The 17,675-nt window shown below is 38.3% G+C and overlaps 1 pseudogene; it reads left to right on the forward strand.

The window, feature by feature from the left end:
* Window positions 1-1,512: 1,512 nt before the first annotated feature.
* Window positions 1,513-1,590, forward strand: LOC115934526 (uncharacterized; annotated as a pseudogene).
* Window positions 1,591-17,675: the final 16,085 nt, after the last annotated feature.

Raw genomic sequence — 17,675 nt, forward strand, 5'->3', positions numbered from 1 at the left:
TGGGAATAGATGATCAAAATATTTTAGAATCTTATCATGAAAATTTGTGTAAGTCTCTGGTTTTTATGTTTGCCCAAGAAGTCTAGGTTTGACGATGGTATACAGGAATAATACCTAGTAGCTTCCCAGGCATCTCCATGGAGCCAAGATCCCCAGGTGAGGAGGTTCAGCTTCTGGCAGTCTGTAGGTGTTCCAGTATCTCTAAAAGACTAACTGCTCCAGGGACCTACAAAGCATTTTCTTTGTTTTCTTTTCTGAGATACTAATAGTCAATTATGCAAACCTGTTCTTTTCTGTTAAAAGAGAGAGTGGGCAGGCTTAAACTTGGCCTTTCTACTATGGATTTGGGGAGGAGAAAGCATTTTTAGACAAGAGAGAAGACATATTTTAAGAAGTAAGCCAAGAATGAAGGATAATTTTAAGGAGGAAAAAAAGAACCAATGTCAATATTGGCATATTTACAAGAGCAAGAAGAAAATGTAAAGAATGAGAAAAATGAGAAGCTCAGCCTACTTCACCTACACAGGGTATAATAGCCTAGTGTGTATAGCTTATTCACTTAATATACCAATACGCCAGGGTGAATTTGAACCATTCAAAGAAGAGGCAGACATCTCACATTTCATGAAATAATGAGAACCATAGCCATCAGCTGGACCAAGGAGAAAATTCCACTCCCAGAAATTCTTTCAGGTCAAGGATGAAAGATAACTATCATTCCTTGTTTATTAGGTATTTATTAGCCAACAGAATGTGAGTATAGGACAAAGTTATTATGATTTAGCAGAAATTTGGACAGATTGAAATGATGGTTTGAAAATAACATGAAATGTAATAAGAATAAACTGCTTTGCTTTTAGATGTAGCTTAACAGAAGCACATGTGAGAAGACCTGTTGGTTTAAGTCCATACTTAACAATGAGTTCCCACATTTGATGGGTCTACTATCAAAGCTACTGCAATCTTGGGACTCAGTTCTGAAGGGAAAAATTGAAGAACCAGATTAAGCAAACTGATAATCCCGGCCTGTGCTAGCCAGATCATTCTGAGGTACTATGCTCAGTTTATGAACATGGTAAAAGTTCAAATAGACGAGTAGAACACATTTTCCATTTCCCAGAAACAACCAATTTCAAGTTTTCCCTTTTAGTTCTTCTGTGATTACCATCATCACTTTATAGTTTCTTAAAATACAATCATCACATAAGAAACACAGTGAACTTATGCTGAGTTCAGCCACACTATTCACAGACTCTCTCTCGATAATTTTGAGTTAAAATATTGTTAATTGTTTTATTGGTTGTATTCTATTTCTTGGTCTTTCAACTGTAGTCAGCATCTAACTGATTGTCCAAAACATAATTAACATGTGAAAACTTCCTTTGGTTTATTTGCAATATTTCCTATCCTTTCTTTTTCTAGCTATACCATTACTTTCATTCACATTATTTAAATTTATACATCTCGCTTTGTAAATATAACATCTATGTGCTTTATTAATAGGTGGCTCCTAAGAGTATACTTTCAGGGATCATTTCTATAGTTTGTTATTAATAGGTGGCTGCTAAAAAGTAGAAACCATTAAATAGTAGACTCAATAGGGTGTTTACTTGGAATATTATTTATAGAGGTTCTATAAATGGATTAACCTATGGGTCAATGACTTGTCCTGTATCTCTCATAAAAGAACATTACAGATGTCAAGTTTAAATAAAGTCTCTACCTACTATCAACTGCGGAAACCATGCCACATGTATTTACTTTTGCAATTTGAACATGATTTTCTAGTATGTCCTTCCTTTTCTTGAGTTTTTACTTGCTTTTCTTTTTCCATGTTGACAAATAAAGCACAAAGCACTTATTTTCGTTATACCACTAACATAGTTCAAGTTCTTAATTATATAATTTCTGTAATAGAATATTCCATCATCTTAAGGCTATATTTCAAAACGTCTTCTGATTTATCTTTCAGTTTGGATCCTGTTATTTTTAGGTTAGATTAGTGACCATTTACATAGGGTTTATTTTCAGTGTAATCCTTAGTAAATTTGACTATTTCTATTATCTTATGTTGTATTCTTGGATTCTTTTAAGTTTTGCTAGGCTATGTTCTTAAGTTATGTATGTACATATGTTTTTTTTTCAAAATAGGCAACTGGGAGACAAACTTTTTGGTTCCTTGCATTTTAAAATATTATTTTGTCCATATAATTGGACAATTATACTGATTATTTTGTCCATCTATTTGCACAGTATTTTTTGCGGGTATGTCAGTTGGGGTTTTAAAATTATAAATAATGGAATTAAATTCTGGCTAACCTAAGTAAATATGAATATATTAAAATGATATTGGTGGCTTCAGGCATCTTTGGGAAGTTTGAAAAGTGCTGGGCACCAGACAAGAATCAAAGTGGCTCAGAAATCAATGCCTTTCTGGTCTTTTACTGCGGATATATCTTTTTATGTTACTATTCTGAGCTCCTATTTCTCCACTTTAATATATTGGTCAATATCATCTCAAATTGCTTTCTCCAGTTTTCCCCCCAGAAGTCCATCAACATCTTTTACACTGATGGTGAATATTTTAACAGCATTGTCCAGGCTTTATTCTCTTTTTGTATCTTTTTGCCATTACTGCATTGAGATTTCAGAAGAGATGAGAGACAACATATTTTAAGAGTATGTTGGAAAACTGTTATGTCCAGAGAGTATTCAGAATGGAAAAGGGATTGAAAATCATGTTACCAGGGAAATGAAGGGATAGACTGGTAATGTTTATTACAAAGTCTTAGGATTGGTGACATGTTAGCAGTCTCCCAACAGGCCCAGAATTCTAGGAAATTAAATAGCGGAAAATTTGGACTCAGCATACGGAAGATCTGTCCTTTCTTTTCTCTGTCCTCTACATTCCATCATACGAGTCAATGTTTTATATAACAAAATCTGGCATGGGCCTATTTCCGACTGGGAAGTGATTATTCCTGTTTATATTTAATGCAGGGAATTCCTTATTTATCAATGTACTCTTCTAAGAGGCCTTCCTTCTGCCTTACCTTAGCCTCAAGTATTTTTTTTTACAGCATTTGTTATAACATTTAGAGATTTATCAAGGAACTATGGAATAAATGAAGTCAGGAAGGACAAATATAGAGAAAGATTACTTTCATCGCTATTGCTAGGTTCAGAGAAAATAGGCAAGATTAAATACAAAGATCTTGGGTTAAGCTTATGGGGAAATTTCCCAAGAAGATTGATTTTGAAAGTCATGTATTGCCAAAGAAGCAAGGATACCTTAAACTCCAGAGGTATTTTAAAAATCAAGCTTAAATAGGTTATAATCTGCCCAAATAATTTAGTGTGGTACTGTTTGAAAGTGGGAGGAAGGATTAAATTAACAAATTTCTAACAATTTTTCACAGGATCCTAGGGACTCGTAGGAGTGCAAGTCAGCTATCCCCCAGGGTGTGTGTGTGTGTGTGTGTGTGTGTGTACATACCTTAACAGTGTCATTCTATGAGTCCCATTCAAATTTGAGCTAATGAAGATCTCACTTTTATCTGTCTGTCTAGGCTTTTATAAATGATTTTTATTTGAAGAAATACTATACAAGTAAAAACTGGAGAAAACTTCTGGGCTTAATATAGAAGACTATATCAATATATACATAGAGAGAGAGGCTTAGAGATGCTATGATTAATGTTAGCAGTTTTGTTCCTCTTGAGTTCTTGTATCTAACTATGTAGTGATACGTGGGAATAGCCTAGAATAGTTTAAAATTCAGTGAGATGCCGTTGTTGATGGTCTTTTTTACCCTGCAGCAAAACAGTATCACTTTTTTTTTTTTTGAGATGGAGTCTCGCTCTGTCGCCCAGGCTGGAGTGCAGTGGCGACATCTCGGCTCACTGTGACCCCTGCCTTCCAGGTTCAAACAATTCTCGTGCCTCAGCCTCCCGAGTAGCTGGGACTACAGGCCGTGCCACCACGCCCAGCTAATTTTTTGTATTTTTAGTAGAGACGGGGTTTCCCCAAGTTGGCCAGGCTGGTCTTGAACTCCTGACCTCAGATGATCCTCTGGCCTTGGCCTCCCAACTAGCTGCAATTACAGGCGTGAGCCACCGCACCCAGCCCAGTCTCACATTTTTGTGAGGAGGAAGCAAATTTATATTTATTACAATTGGAGTCCTGAAAGTAGAAGAGGAATTACAGTTCATTAAGCCTTTAAGCTAAAGGACTATCACTGTGGGAATGCCTAAGACCTTGATCAAAGGGTACATTAGAACCCATCTCAGGCTGTGATAGTAAGTCTTTTTGCCAAGGGTGGGGGAGTATCCATCACCTCAAGCATTATCTTCTGTATTTCAAACAATCAAATTATATTTTTTCATTATTTTTAAATATACAATTAAATCATTTTTGACTAGTCAACCTGTTGTGCTAGCAAATACAAGGTCTTATTCATTCTTTCTAACTCTATTTTTGTATCCATTAACCATCTCAACTTGTCCCCCATTTTTTCCACTACCCTTCCTAGTCATTGGTAACAGCTTTATAATCTCTGTCTCCACCAGGTCAATTGCTTTAATTTTTAGCTCCCACAAATAAGTGAGAACATGCAATGTTTGTCTTTCTATGCTTGGCTTATTTCACTTAACAAAATAACGTCCAGTTCCATCCATGTTGTTGCAAATGACTGGATCTCATTCTTTTTTTTAATCACTGAATAGAACTCCATACCACATTTTCTTTATCAATTCATCTGGTTTTGGCCTTTTAGGTTGATTCCAAATCTTGGCTATTGCGAAAAGTGCTGCAATAAACAAAGGAGTGCAGATATCTCTTCAATATAATGCTTTCCTTTCTTTTAGGAGTGGGATTCGTGGATTGGATGGTAGCTCTGCGTTTAGTTTTTTGAAGAACTTCCAAAATGTTCTCTATAGTGGTTGTACTAATGTACATTCCCATCAACTGTGTACAAGGTTTCCCTTTTCTCCACATCCTCCACCGGCATTTGTTACTGCCTGTCTTTTGGATAAAAGCCATATTAAATGGGTGAGATGATATCTCATTATAGCTTTGATTTGCATTTCTCTGATGGTCAGTGATGTTGAGTAGTTTGTCATATACCTGTTTGCCATTTGTAGGTCTTCTTTTGAGAAATATGTATTCAGATCTTTTGACCATTTTGAATCAGATTATGATAATTGTTTGAGCTCCTTATATATTCTTGTTGTTAATCTCTTGTCAGATAGGTAGTTTTCAAATATTTTCTTCCATTCTGTGGTTTGTCTCTTCACTTTGTTGATTGTTTCCTTTGCTGTGCAGAAGTAACTTGATGTCATTCCATTTATCCATTTTTGCTCTCATCACCTATGCTTATGGGGTATTACTCAAGAAATCTTTGCCTAGTTCAATGTCCTAGAGAGCTTCCTCAGTTTCCTTGCAGCAGTTTCATAATTTGAGGTCTTAGATTTATGTCTTAATCCATTTTGATTTGATGTTTGTGTATGGTGAGAGTTAGGGATCTAGTTTCATTTTCTGCATATGAATGTCTAGTTTTCCCAGTATCATTTATTAAAGACACTGTCTTTCCCCAGTTGATGTTCTTGGCAACTTTGTCAAAAATGAGATTACTGTATATGTGTGGATTTCTTTCTGCATTCTCTATTCTGTTACATTGATTTATTTGTCTGTTTTTATGCCAGTACTATGCCATTTTGGTTACTATACCTCTGTAGAATAATTTGAAGTCAAGGTAATTGTGATTCCTCCAGTTTTGTTCTTTTTGCTTATGATAGTTTTGGCTATACTGGGTCTTTTATGGTTCCATATACATTTTAGAATTTTTTTCTATTTTTGTGAAAAATGTCATTTATATTTTGATAAAGATTGTGTTGAATCTGTAGATTGCTTTGGGTAGTATGGACATTTTAACAATATTGACTCTTCCAATTTATGAACATGGAATAGTGCTCCATTTTTTGGTATGCTGTTCAATTTATTGCATCAGTATATTATGGATTTCATTGCAGATAACTTTGACTTATTTGGCTAATTCCTAGGTATTTTATTTTATTTGTAGTTATTATAAATTAGATTATTTTCTTGATTTATTTTTCAAATTGTTCACTGTTGACATATAGAAATGTTACTGACTTTTGTATGTTGATTTTGTATTTTGCAACTTTACTGAATTTGTTTATCAGTTTTGATAGTTTTTTGGTGGAATCTTTAGGTTTTTCCAAATATTAGATTATATCATTTGAAAGATGGATAATTTGATTTCTTCCTTTCCAAATTGGATGTCCTTTATTTCTTTCTCTTGTCTGATTGCTCTAGCTAGGACTTCCAGTACTATGTTGAATAACAGTGGTAAAATGAGCATCCTTGTTTCGTTCCACATCTTAGGGGAAAGGCTTTAAGTTTTTCTCCATTCAGTATGATCCTAGCTGTGGATCTGTCATATATGGCTTTTATTATGTTGACGTAAGTTCCTTCTACATCCAGTTTTTGGAGGGTTTTTATCATGAAGGGATGTTGAATTTTATCAAATGCTCTTTCAGTATCAATTGCAAAGATCTTTGGTTTTTGTTCTTCATTCTGTTGATATGAAGTACCACATTGATTGATTTGCATATGTTGAATCATCCTTGCATCTCTGTAATAAATCCCACTTGGTCATGATAAGTGATCTCTTTAATGTGTTGATGAGTTTCATTTGCTAGTATTTTGTTGAGGATCTTTATATCAATAATCATCAGGGATATTGGCCTGTAGTGTTGTGGGTTTTTTTATATATATATATATATCTTGTCTGGTTTTGGTATCAGGGTAATAATGGCCCCATAGAATGAGTTTCAAAGTATCCCCTCCTCCTTTATTTTTCAGAATAGTTTGAGTAGGATTGGTGTTAGTTATTTAAATGTTTGGGAAATTTGGCAGCACAGCCATTGGGTCCCAGGCTTTTCTTTGCTGCAAGACTTTTATTACAGCTTTGGTCTTACTACTTGCTATTGGTTTGCTCAGGTTTTGGATTTCTTTGTGGTTCAACCTTGGTAGATTGTATATATCTGGGAATTTATCCATTTCTTCTAGATTTTCCAAATTACTAGGATATAGTTTCTCCGAGTAGCCATCTATGACCCTTTGAATTTCTGTGGTATTGGTTTTAATGTCTCCTTTTTCTTTTTTTTCTTTTTTTTTTTTATTATACTTTAAGTTTTAGGGTACATGTGCACATTGTGCAGGTTAGTTACATATGTATACATGTGCCATGCTGGTGCGCTGCACCCACTAACTCGTCATCTAGCATTAGGTATATCTCCCAATGCTATCCCTCCCCCCTCCCCCCACCCCACAACAGTCCCCAGAGTGTGATATTCCCCTTCCTGTGTCCATGTGATCTCATTGTTCAATTCCCACCTATGAGTGAGAATATGCGGTGTTTGGTTTTTTGTTCTTACGATAGTTTACTGAGAATGATGGTTTCCAATTTCATCCATGTCCCTACAAAGGACATGAACTCATCATTTTTTATGGCTGCATAGTATTCCATGGTGTATATGTGCCACATTTTCTTAATCCAGTCTATCATTGTTGGACATTTGGGTTGGTTCCAAGTCTTTGCTATTGTGAATAATGCCACAATAAACATACGTGTGCGTGTGTCTTTATAGCAGCATGATTTATAATCCTTTGGGTATATACCCAGTAATGGGATGGCTGGGTCAAATGGTATTTCTAGTTCTAGATCCCTGAGGAATCGCCACACTGACTTCCACAATGGTTGAACTAGTTTACAGTCCCACCAACAGTGTAAAAGTGTTCCTATTTCTCCACATCCTCTCTGGCACCTGTTGTTTCCTGACTTTTTAATGATTGCCATTCTAACTGGTGTGAGATGATATCTCATAGTGGTTTTGATTTGCATTTCTCTGATGGCCAGTGATGATGAGCATTTTTTCATGTGTTTTTTGGCTGCATCAATGTCTTCTTTTGAGAAGTGTCTGTTCATGTCCTTCGCCCACTTTTTGATGGGGTTCTTTGTTTTTTTCTTGTAAATTTGTTTGAGTTCATTGTAGATTCTGGATATTAGCCCTTTGTCAGATGAGTAGGTTGCGAAAATTTTCTCCCATGTTGTAGGTTGCCTGTTCACTCTGGTGGTAGTTTCTTTTGCTGTGCAGAAGCTCTTTAGTTTAATGAGATCCCATTTGTCAATTTTGGCTTTTGTTGCCATTGCTTTTGGTGTTTTGGACATGAAGTCCTTGCCCATGCCTATGTCCTGAATGGTAATGCCTAGGTTTTCTTCTAGGGTTTTTATGGTTTTAGGTCTAACATTTAAATCTTTAATCCATCTTGAATTGATTTTTGTATAAGGTGTAAGGAAGGGATCCAGTTTCAGCTTTCTACATATGGCTAGCCAGTTTTCCCAGCACCATTTATTAAATAGGGAATCCTTTCCCCATTGCTTGTTTTTCTCAGGTTTGTCAAAGATCAGATAGTTGTAGGTATGCGGCGTTATTTCTGAGAGCTCTATTCTGTTCCATTGATCTATATCTCTGTTTTGGTACCAGTACCATGCTGTTTTGGTTACTGTAGCCTTGTAGTATAGTTTGAAGTCAGGTAGTGTGATGCCTCCAGCTTGGTTCTTTTGGCTTAGGATTGACTTGGCGATGCGGGCTCTTTTTTGGTTCCATATGAACTTTAAAGTAGTTTTTTCCAATTCTGTGAAGAAAGTCATTGGTACCTTGATGGGGATGGCATTGAATCTGTAAATTACCTTGGGCAGTATGGCCATTTTCACGATATTGATTCTTCCTACCCATGAGCATGGAATGTTCTTCCGTTTGTTTGTATCCTCTTTTATTTCCTTGAGCAGTGGTTTGTAGTTCTCCTTGAAGAGGTCCTTCACATCCCTTGTAAATTGGATTCCTAGGTATTTTATTCTCTTTGAAGCAATTGTGAATGGGAGTTCACTCATGATTTGGCTCTCTGTTTGTCTGTTATTGATGTATAAGAATGCTTGTGATTTTTGTACATTGATTTTGTATCCTGAGACTTTGCTGAAGTTGCTTATCAGCTTAAGGAGATTTTGGGCTGAGACAATGGGGTTTTCTAGATAAACGATCATGTCGTCTGCAAACAGGGACAATTTGACTTCCTCTTTTCCTAATTGAATACCCTTTATTTCCTTCTCCTGCCTGATTGCCCTGGCCAGAACTTCCAACACTATGTTGAATAGGAGTGGTGAGAGAGGGCATCCCTGTCTTGTGCCAGTTTTCAAAGGGAATGCTTCCAGTTTTTGCCCATTCAGTATGATATTGGCTGTGGGTTTGTCATAGATAGCTCTTATTATTTTGAAATATGTCCCATCAATACCTAATTTATTGAGAGTTTTTAGCATGAAGGGTTGTTGAATTTTGTCAAAGGCTTTTTCTGCATCTATTGAGATAATCATGTGGTTTTTGTCTTTGGCTCTGTTTATATGCTGGATTACATTTATTGATTTGCATATATTGAACCAGCCTTGCATCCCAGGGATGAAGCCCACTTGATCATGGTGGATAAGCTTTTTGATGTGCTGCTGGATTCGGTTTGCCAGTATTTTATTGAGGATTTTTGCATCAATGTTCATCAAGGATATTGGTCTAAAATTCTCTTTTTTGGTTGTGTCTCTGCCCGGCTTTGGTATCAGAACGATGCTGGCCTCATAAAATGAGTTAGGGAGGATTCCCTCTTTTTCTATTGATTGGAATAGTTTCAGAAGGAATGGTACCAGTTCCTCCTTGTACTTCTGGTAGAATTCGGCTGTGAATCCATCTGGTCCTGGACTCTTTTTGGTTGGTAAACTATTGATTATTGCCACAATTTCAGCTCCTGTTATTGGTCTATTCAGAGATTCAACTTCTTCCTGGTTTAGTCTTGGGAGAGTGTATGTGTCGAGGCATGTATCCATTTCTTCTAGATTTTCTAGTTTATTTGTGTAGAGGTGTTTGTAGTATTCTCTGATGGTAGTTTGTATTTCTGTGGGATCGGTGGTGATATCCCCTTTATCATTTTTTATTGTGTCTATTTGATTCTTCTCTCTTTTTTTCTTTATTAGTCTTGCTAGTGGTCTATCAATTTTGTTGATCCTTTCAAAAAACCAGCTCCTGGATTCATTGATTTTTTGAAGGGTTTTTTGTGTCTCTATTTCCTTCAGTTCTGCTCTGATTTTAGTTATTTCTTGCCTTCTGCTAGCTTTTGAATGTGTTTGCTCTTGCTTTTCTAGTTCTTTTAATTGTGATGTTAGGGTGTCAATTTTTTACCTTTCCTGCTTTCTCTTGTGGGCATTTAGTGCTATAAATTTCCCTCTACACACTGCTTTGAATGCATCTCAGAGATTCTGGTATGTTGTGCCTTTGTTCTTGTTGGTTTCAAAGAACATCTTTATTTCTGCCTTCATTTCGTTATGTACCCAGTAGTCATTCAGGAGCAGGTTGTTCAGTTTCCATGTAATTGAGCGGCTTTGAGTGAGTTTCTTAATCCTGAGTTCTAGTTTGATTGCACTGTGGTCTGAGAGATAGTTTGTTACAATTTCTGTTCTTTTACATTTGCTGAGGAGAGCTTTACTTCCAAGTATGTGGTCAATTTTGGAATAGGTGTGGTGTGGTGCTGAAAAAAATGTATATTCTGTTGATTTGGGGTGGAGAGTTCTGTAGATGTCTAGTAGGTCTGCTTGGTGCAGAGCTGAGTTCAATTCCTGGGTATCCTTGTTGACTTTCTGTCTCGTTGATCTGTCTAATGTTGACAGTGGGGTGTTAAAGTCTCCCATTATTAATGTGTGGGAGTCTAAGTCTCTTTGTAGGTCACTCAGGACTTGCTTTATGAATCTGGGTGCTCCTGTATTGGGTGCATATATATTTAGGATAGTTAGCTCCTCTTGTTGAATTGATCCCTTTACCGTTATGTAATGGCCTTCTTTGTCTCTTTTGATCTTTGTTGGTTTAAAGTCTGTTTTATCAGAGACTAGGATTGCAACCCCTGCCTTTTTTTGTTTTCCATTTGCTTGGTAGATCTTCCTCCATCCTTTTATTTTGAGCCTATGTGTGTCTCTGCACGTGAGATGAGTTTCCTGAATACAGCACACTGATGGGTCTTGACTCTTTATCCAACTTGCCAGTCTTTGTCTTTTAATTGGAGAGTTTAGTCCATTTACATTTAAAGTTAATATTGTTATGTGTGAATTTGATCCTGTCATTATGATGTTAGCTTGTGATTTTGCTCATTAGTTGATGCAGTTTCTTCCTAGTCTCGATGGTCTTTACATTTTGGCATGATTTTGCAGTGGCTGGTACCGGTTGTTCCTTTCCATGTTTAGCGCTTCCTTCAGGAGCTCTTTTAGGGCAGGCCTGGTGGTGACAAAATCTCTCAGCATTTGCTTGTCTGTAAAGTATTTTATTCCTCCTTCACTTATGAAACTTAGTTTGGCTGGATATGAAATTCTGGGTTGAAAATTCTTTTCTTTAAGAATGTTGAATATTGGCCCCCACTCTCTTCTGGCTTGTAGGGTTTCTGCCGAGAAATCCGCTGTTAGTCTGATGGGCTTCCCTTTGAGGGTAACCCGACCTTTCTCTCTGGCTGCCCTTAACATTTTTTCCTTCATTTCAACTTTGGTGAATCTGACAATTATGTGTCTTGGAGTTGCTCTTCTCGAGGAGTATCTTTGTGGCATTCTCTGTATTTCCTGAATCTGAATGTTGGCCTGCCTTGCTAGATTGGGGAAGTTCTCCTGGATAATATCCTGCAGAGTGTTTTCCAACTTGGTTCCATTCTCTGCATCACTTTCAGGTACACCAATCAGACGTAGATTTGGTCTTTTCACATAGTCCCATATTTCTTGGAGGCTTTGCTCATTTCTTTTTATTCTTTTTTCTCTAGACTTCCCTTCTCGCTTCATTTCATTCATTTCATCTTCCATTGCTGATACCCTTTCTTCCAGTTGATTGCATCGGCTCCTGAGGCTTCTGCATTCTTCACGTAGTTCTCGAGCCTTGGTTTTCAGCTCCATCAGCTCCTTTAAGCACTTCTCTGTATTGGTTATTCTAGTTATACATTCTTCTAAATTTTTTTCAAAGTTTTCAACTTCTTTGTCTTTGGTTTGAATGTCCTCCCGTAGCTCAGAGTAATTTGATCGTCTGAAGCCTTCTTCTCTCAGCTCGTCAAAATCATTCTCCATCCAGCTTTGTTCCGTTGCTGGTGAGGAACTGCGTTCCTTTGGAGGAGGAGAGGTGCTCTGCGTTTTAGAGTTTCCAGTTTTTCTGTTCTGTTTTTTCCCCATCTTTGTGGTTTTATCTACTTTTGGTCTTTGATGATGGTGATGTACAGATGGGTTTTCAGTGTGGATGTCCTTTCTGTTTGTTAGTTTTCCTTCTAACAGACAGGACCCTCAGCTGCAGGTCTGTTGGAATACCCTGCCATTTGAGGTGTCAGTGTGCCCCTGCTGGGGGGTGCCTCCCAGTTAGGCTGCTCGGGGGTCAGGGGTCAGAGACCCACTTGAGGAGGCAGTCTGCCCGTTCTCAGATCTCCAGCTGCATGCTGGGAGAACCACTGCTCTCTTCAAAGCTGTCAGATGGGGACATTTAAGTCTGCAGAGGTTACTGCTGTCTTTTTGTTTGTCTGTGCCCTGCCCCCAGAGGTGGAGCCTACAGAGGCAGGCAAGCCTCCTTGAGCTGTGGTGGGCTCCACCCAGTTCGAGCTTCCCGGCTGCTTTGTTTACCTAAGCAAGCCTGGGCAATGGCGGGCGCCCCTCCCCCAGCCTCGCTGCCGCCTTGCAGTTTGATCTCAGACTGCTGTGCTAGCAATCAGCGAGATTCCGTGGGTGTAGGACCCTCCGAGCCAGGTGTGGGATATAGTCTCGTGGTGCGCCGTTTTTTAATCCGGTCTGAAAAGCGCAATATTCGGGTGGGAGTGACCCGATTTTCCAGGTGCGTCTGTCACCCCTTTCTTTGACTTGGAAAGGGAACTCCCTGACCCCTTGCGCTTCCCAGGTGAGGCAATGCCTCACCCTGCTTCGGCTCGCGCACGGTGCACGCACCCACTGACCTGCGCCCACTGTCTGGCACTCCCTAGTGAGATGAACCCGGTACCTCAGATGGAAATGCAGAAATCACCCGTCTTCTGCGTCGCTCATGCTGGGAGCTGTAGACCGGAGCTGTTCCTATTCGGCCATCTTGGCTCCTCCCCCTAATGTCTCCTTTTTCATCTCTGATTTTATTTATTTTGGTCATCTCTCTCTTTTTATTAGTTAGTCTGGGTGAAGATTTGTCAATTTTATCTATCTTTTAAAAACACAAACTTTGTTTAATTCATCTTTTGTATTGTTTTCTTAGTTTTAATTTTATTTATTTCTCCTATAATTTTTATTATTTCTTTTCTTTCCTAATTTTGGGTTTGGTTGCTCCTGTTTTTTTAATTCTTAAAATGCATTGTTAGGTTATTTATTGGAATTTTTTTTTCTTTTTTTGATGTAGGTGCTTATATCTGTAAATGTCACTCTTAGTCCTGCTTTCACTGCATTCCCATAGGTTTTGGTATGTCGCGTTTCCATTATCACTTGTTTCAAGAAATTTTTCAGCTTCCTTCTTAATTTCTTCATTGACCCACTGGTCATTCAGGAATATGTTAATTTCCAAGTGCTTGTACAGTTTTCAAAATTACTCTTGTTATTGATTTCTAGTTTTATTCTATCGTTATCAGAGAAGTTGCTTGATATTATTTCAATTTTTTGCATATTTTCAGACTTGTTTTGTGACCTAACACATGGTCTGTCTTGAGGATGATTATGTGCTGAGCAGGAGGTGTATTCTAGCTATGCCAGCTAGCTATGCCAGCTCTTTTATGCTTTTCATTGGCATGGAATATATTTTCCATCCCTTTATTTTGAATGTAAATGTGCCTTTACAGGTGAAATGTGTTTTTTGTAGGGAACAGATCGTTGCATCTTGTTTTTTTTTTTTTAATCCATTCAGCCACACTATGTCTTTTGATTGGAGAGTTTAGTCCATTTACATTCAATGTTTTTATTTTTTTTTGATAAGTAAGGACTTAACCCTTGTCACTTCGTTGTTTGTTTTCCAGTCCTTTTGCGGTGTTCTCTTCCTCCTTTCCTTCCATCCTGCATCCTGTCTTTTTTTCAGTGAAGATGATTTTCTCTGGTAGTATGATTAAATTTCTTATTTTTTATTTTTTCATGTATCCATTGTATGATTTTTGATTTGAGATTCCATGTTGCTTGCAAACTTTATCTTTTAACCTATTATTTTAAACTTATGACAACTTAACTACTGATTGCACAAGCAAACAAAAAGAAAACTAATAAAATCTCTATACTTTAATTGTATTCCCTCACTTTTAAACGTTTTGTTGTTTTTCTTTATGTCTTATTGTATTACGTCTTGAAAATTTATTGTAGTTATTATTTTTGATTCGTTCATCTTTTAGTCTCTCTAGTTAAGAGTAGTTTACATACCACAATAATAGTGTTATAGTATTCTATCTTTTTCTGTGTACTTACTATCACCAGTGAGTTTTGTACCTTCAGAAGATTTTTAATGTTGATTAATATCCTTTGTTTTCTGGTTGTAGAACTCCCTTTAGCATTTCTTGTAGGAGAGTTGTGACGCTAATAAAATCTCTCAGCTTTTGTCTGTTTGGGAAAGTGTTTAATTTTTCTTGATGTTTGAAGGATATTATTACTAGATATACTATTCTAGGGTAACAGTATTTTCCTTCAGCATTTTAAATATGTAATGCCACTCACTCCTGGCCTGTAGGATTTCCACGGAAAAATCTGCTGCCAGATAGAGCTTCATTGCATGTTATTTGTTTATCTTGCTGCTTTTAGAATCCTTTCTTTATCCTTGACCTTTGGGAGTTCAATTATTAAATCTTTTGAGGTAGTCTTCTTTGGGTTAAATCTGCCTGGTGTTCTATAACCTTCTTGTACATGGATATTGATATCTTTCTCTAGGTTTGGGAATTTCTCTATTATTACCCTGTTGAATAAACTTTCTACCCCATCTCGTTCTCTTAATCCTCTTTAAGGACAACAACAATTAGATTTTCTGTTTTGAGCTTATTTTTCTAGATCTTGTAGCTCTGTTTCATTTTTTCTTCTGGTTGATCAATTCTGCTATTAAGACACTCTAATGCATTCTTCAGTATGTCAGTTGCATTTTTGATCTCCAGAATTTCTGTTGGATTGTTTTTAATTATTTCAATCTCTTTGTTAGATTTATCTGATAAAATTCTGAATTCCTACTCTGTGTTATCTTGAATTTCTTTGAGTTTCTTCAAGACAACTATTTTGCGTACTCTGTCTGAAAGGTCACATATCTCTGTTTCTCCAGGATTTGTCCCTGGTCCCTTATTTAGTTCATTTGGGGAGGTCATGTTTTCCCCATGTTTTCCTGGCTGAGCTTGATGCTTGCGTACGTTTGTCAGTGTCTGAATATTGAAGAGTTGGGTATTTATTGTAGTCTTTAAAGTCTGGGTTTATTTGTACCCATCTTTCTTGAGAAGGCTTGCCAGGTATTCAAAGGGACTTGAGTGTTATGATTTAAGCCAGTCTGCATTAGGGGATACCCTAAGCCCGGCAATGTTGTGTTTCTTGCTGGCCTGTGGAAGTATTGCTTTGGTGGTCTTGGAAGAGATCCAGAAGAATTCTCTGGATTACCAGGCATAGATTCTTGTTCTCTTCCCTTACTTTTCCCCAAACAGAGTCTCTCTCTCTCTCTGTGCTGAGCTGCCTGGAGCTTAGGGTGAAATGAAACAAGCACCCCTGTGGCCACCATTACTCGACTGCACTGCATCAGACCTGAAGCCAGCAGAGCACGGGGTCTCACCCAAGTCCACGGTAGTTACCACCTGGTTGCTGCCTATATTCACTCAATGCCCTAGGGCTGTATAATCAGCAGATGCTGAAGCCAGCCAGGCTTGTGTCCTTCCCTTCATGGCGGTGAGCTCCCCCAGGCCACGGGTGAGTCCAGAGATGCTGTCCAGGAGCCAAGGCCTGGGATCAAAAATGTTAGAAATCTACCTGATGATTTTTATTCTGTAGCTAAGCTGGCATTCAAATAATGAGACAGTGTCCATCCCTCTCCTCCTCCCTCCCCTTTCTACAGGCAAAGGAATATCTCCCTGTGGCCACCACCACCACAGGCCTACAGGGACTAATGCCAGGCTACCACTGATGTTCATTTAAGGCCCAAGTCCTCTTCTGTCAGCTTGTGGTAATGCTGCCAGGCCAATGACTCACAATTCAGGGCAGTGGGCTCCCCTCTGGCCCAGGACCAGTCCAGAAATGCTGTCCAAGTGTCGAGGCCTAAAACTGGGGACCCCACGAGCCTGCTTGATATTCTACTCCACTGTGGCCAAGCTAGTACAAAACAGAGTCCCCTTTACTTTTCCCTCTGCTTTTCTCATGTAGAAGGAGTCTCTCACCATAGCCACCGTAGCTGGAAATGTGCTGAGTCTCGCCTGAAGCCAGCACATTTCAGAGTCTCAACCAAACCCACAGCATACTACTTGAGTATCATTGCTGGTTATAAAGGGCCCAGGGACCCTTTAGTCAGCAGCTGATGAATCCTGCCATGACTGTGTCTTTCCCTTCTAGGCAGTGGGTTCAATTCTGGCCCAGGGAGTGTCTAGAAATGTTGTCAGGGTTTAGGGTCTGGAATGGGGGTCTCATGACTCTGCCTGGTGCTCCATCCTATTGTCGGTGAGCTAGTAACCAAGATGCAAGTCAAAATTCTTTTGATTCTTCCTTCTTCCCTCCTCAAGCACAAGGAAGGAGTCACTTTAGTTGTTGTAAGCTGTGCTGCCTATGGTTGGGAGAAGAGTGTGCAAGCACTCCCTAAGCCACCCTGGCTGGTGTCTCATAACGTTTTGTGCTGCTTAAATCCACTGCCTCTGACCCCAGCACAGCACTAGGGCTTGCCTAGAAGTTGCAATCCTTGTGGTCTAGACTGCATTTCATGTTTTTTTTAGCATCCCAGAGAACTTCAGCCCATGGTTCTGAGGCTTGCTGCAACTCAGATTCCGATGACTGAGACAGGCAATTTCCCTGTGGCTAGGGCTTGTCTAAATGCTCCCGCCATGGGTAGAAATTGGATGAATTCAGTATGGTTCTGCTTTCTACTGTGACAAGGTAGCACTGAGTTAAATGTAAAATCTCATAATCCTTGTGCTCTTCTTCCCCCAAGTGCACAGATTCTCCACACCATACAGCTGCTGGGGGATGGAGGATGGGTGGTTTCTGCAATTCAAGACTGTCTTTCCTACTCTCTTAATGCCTCTTTCAGTGATACGAAATTAAAACCAGGTATTTTGATTGCTCATCTGATTTTTGGTTCTTATGAAGGTTTTTTCTTTTTTTCTTTTTCTTTGTGTGTGTGTGTGTGTGTGTGTGTGTGTGTATCATTGTTAAATTTGGTGTTCCTGTTTGATTGGTGGAGAAGAATGATTGGTGGAGGCTTCTATTTGGCCAACTTGTTCTGCCCTTCCCAGCTAAGTCTTAGAAATTTTTCTATTTTGTGATCATATGTATTTAGGTTTTTACTTTTTTTTTGTCTTTTTTTTTCTCACAAATGTAATTATTTGTTTGTTTGCTTTTCCTAAGGGTTCAAATGGATCAAAAA

The sequence above is a fragment of the Gorilla gorilla genome, chromosome 3 (assembly GCF_029281585.2).
Source record: "Gorilla gorilla gorilla isolate KB3781 chromosome 3, NHGRI_mGorGor1-v2.1_pri, whole genome shotgun sequence".
Lineage (NCBI taxonomy): Eukaryota > Metazoa > Chordata > Mammalia > Primates > Hominidae > Gorilla > Gorilla gorilla.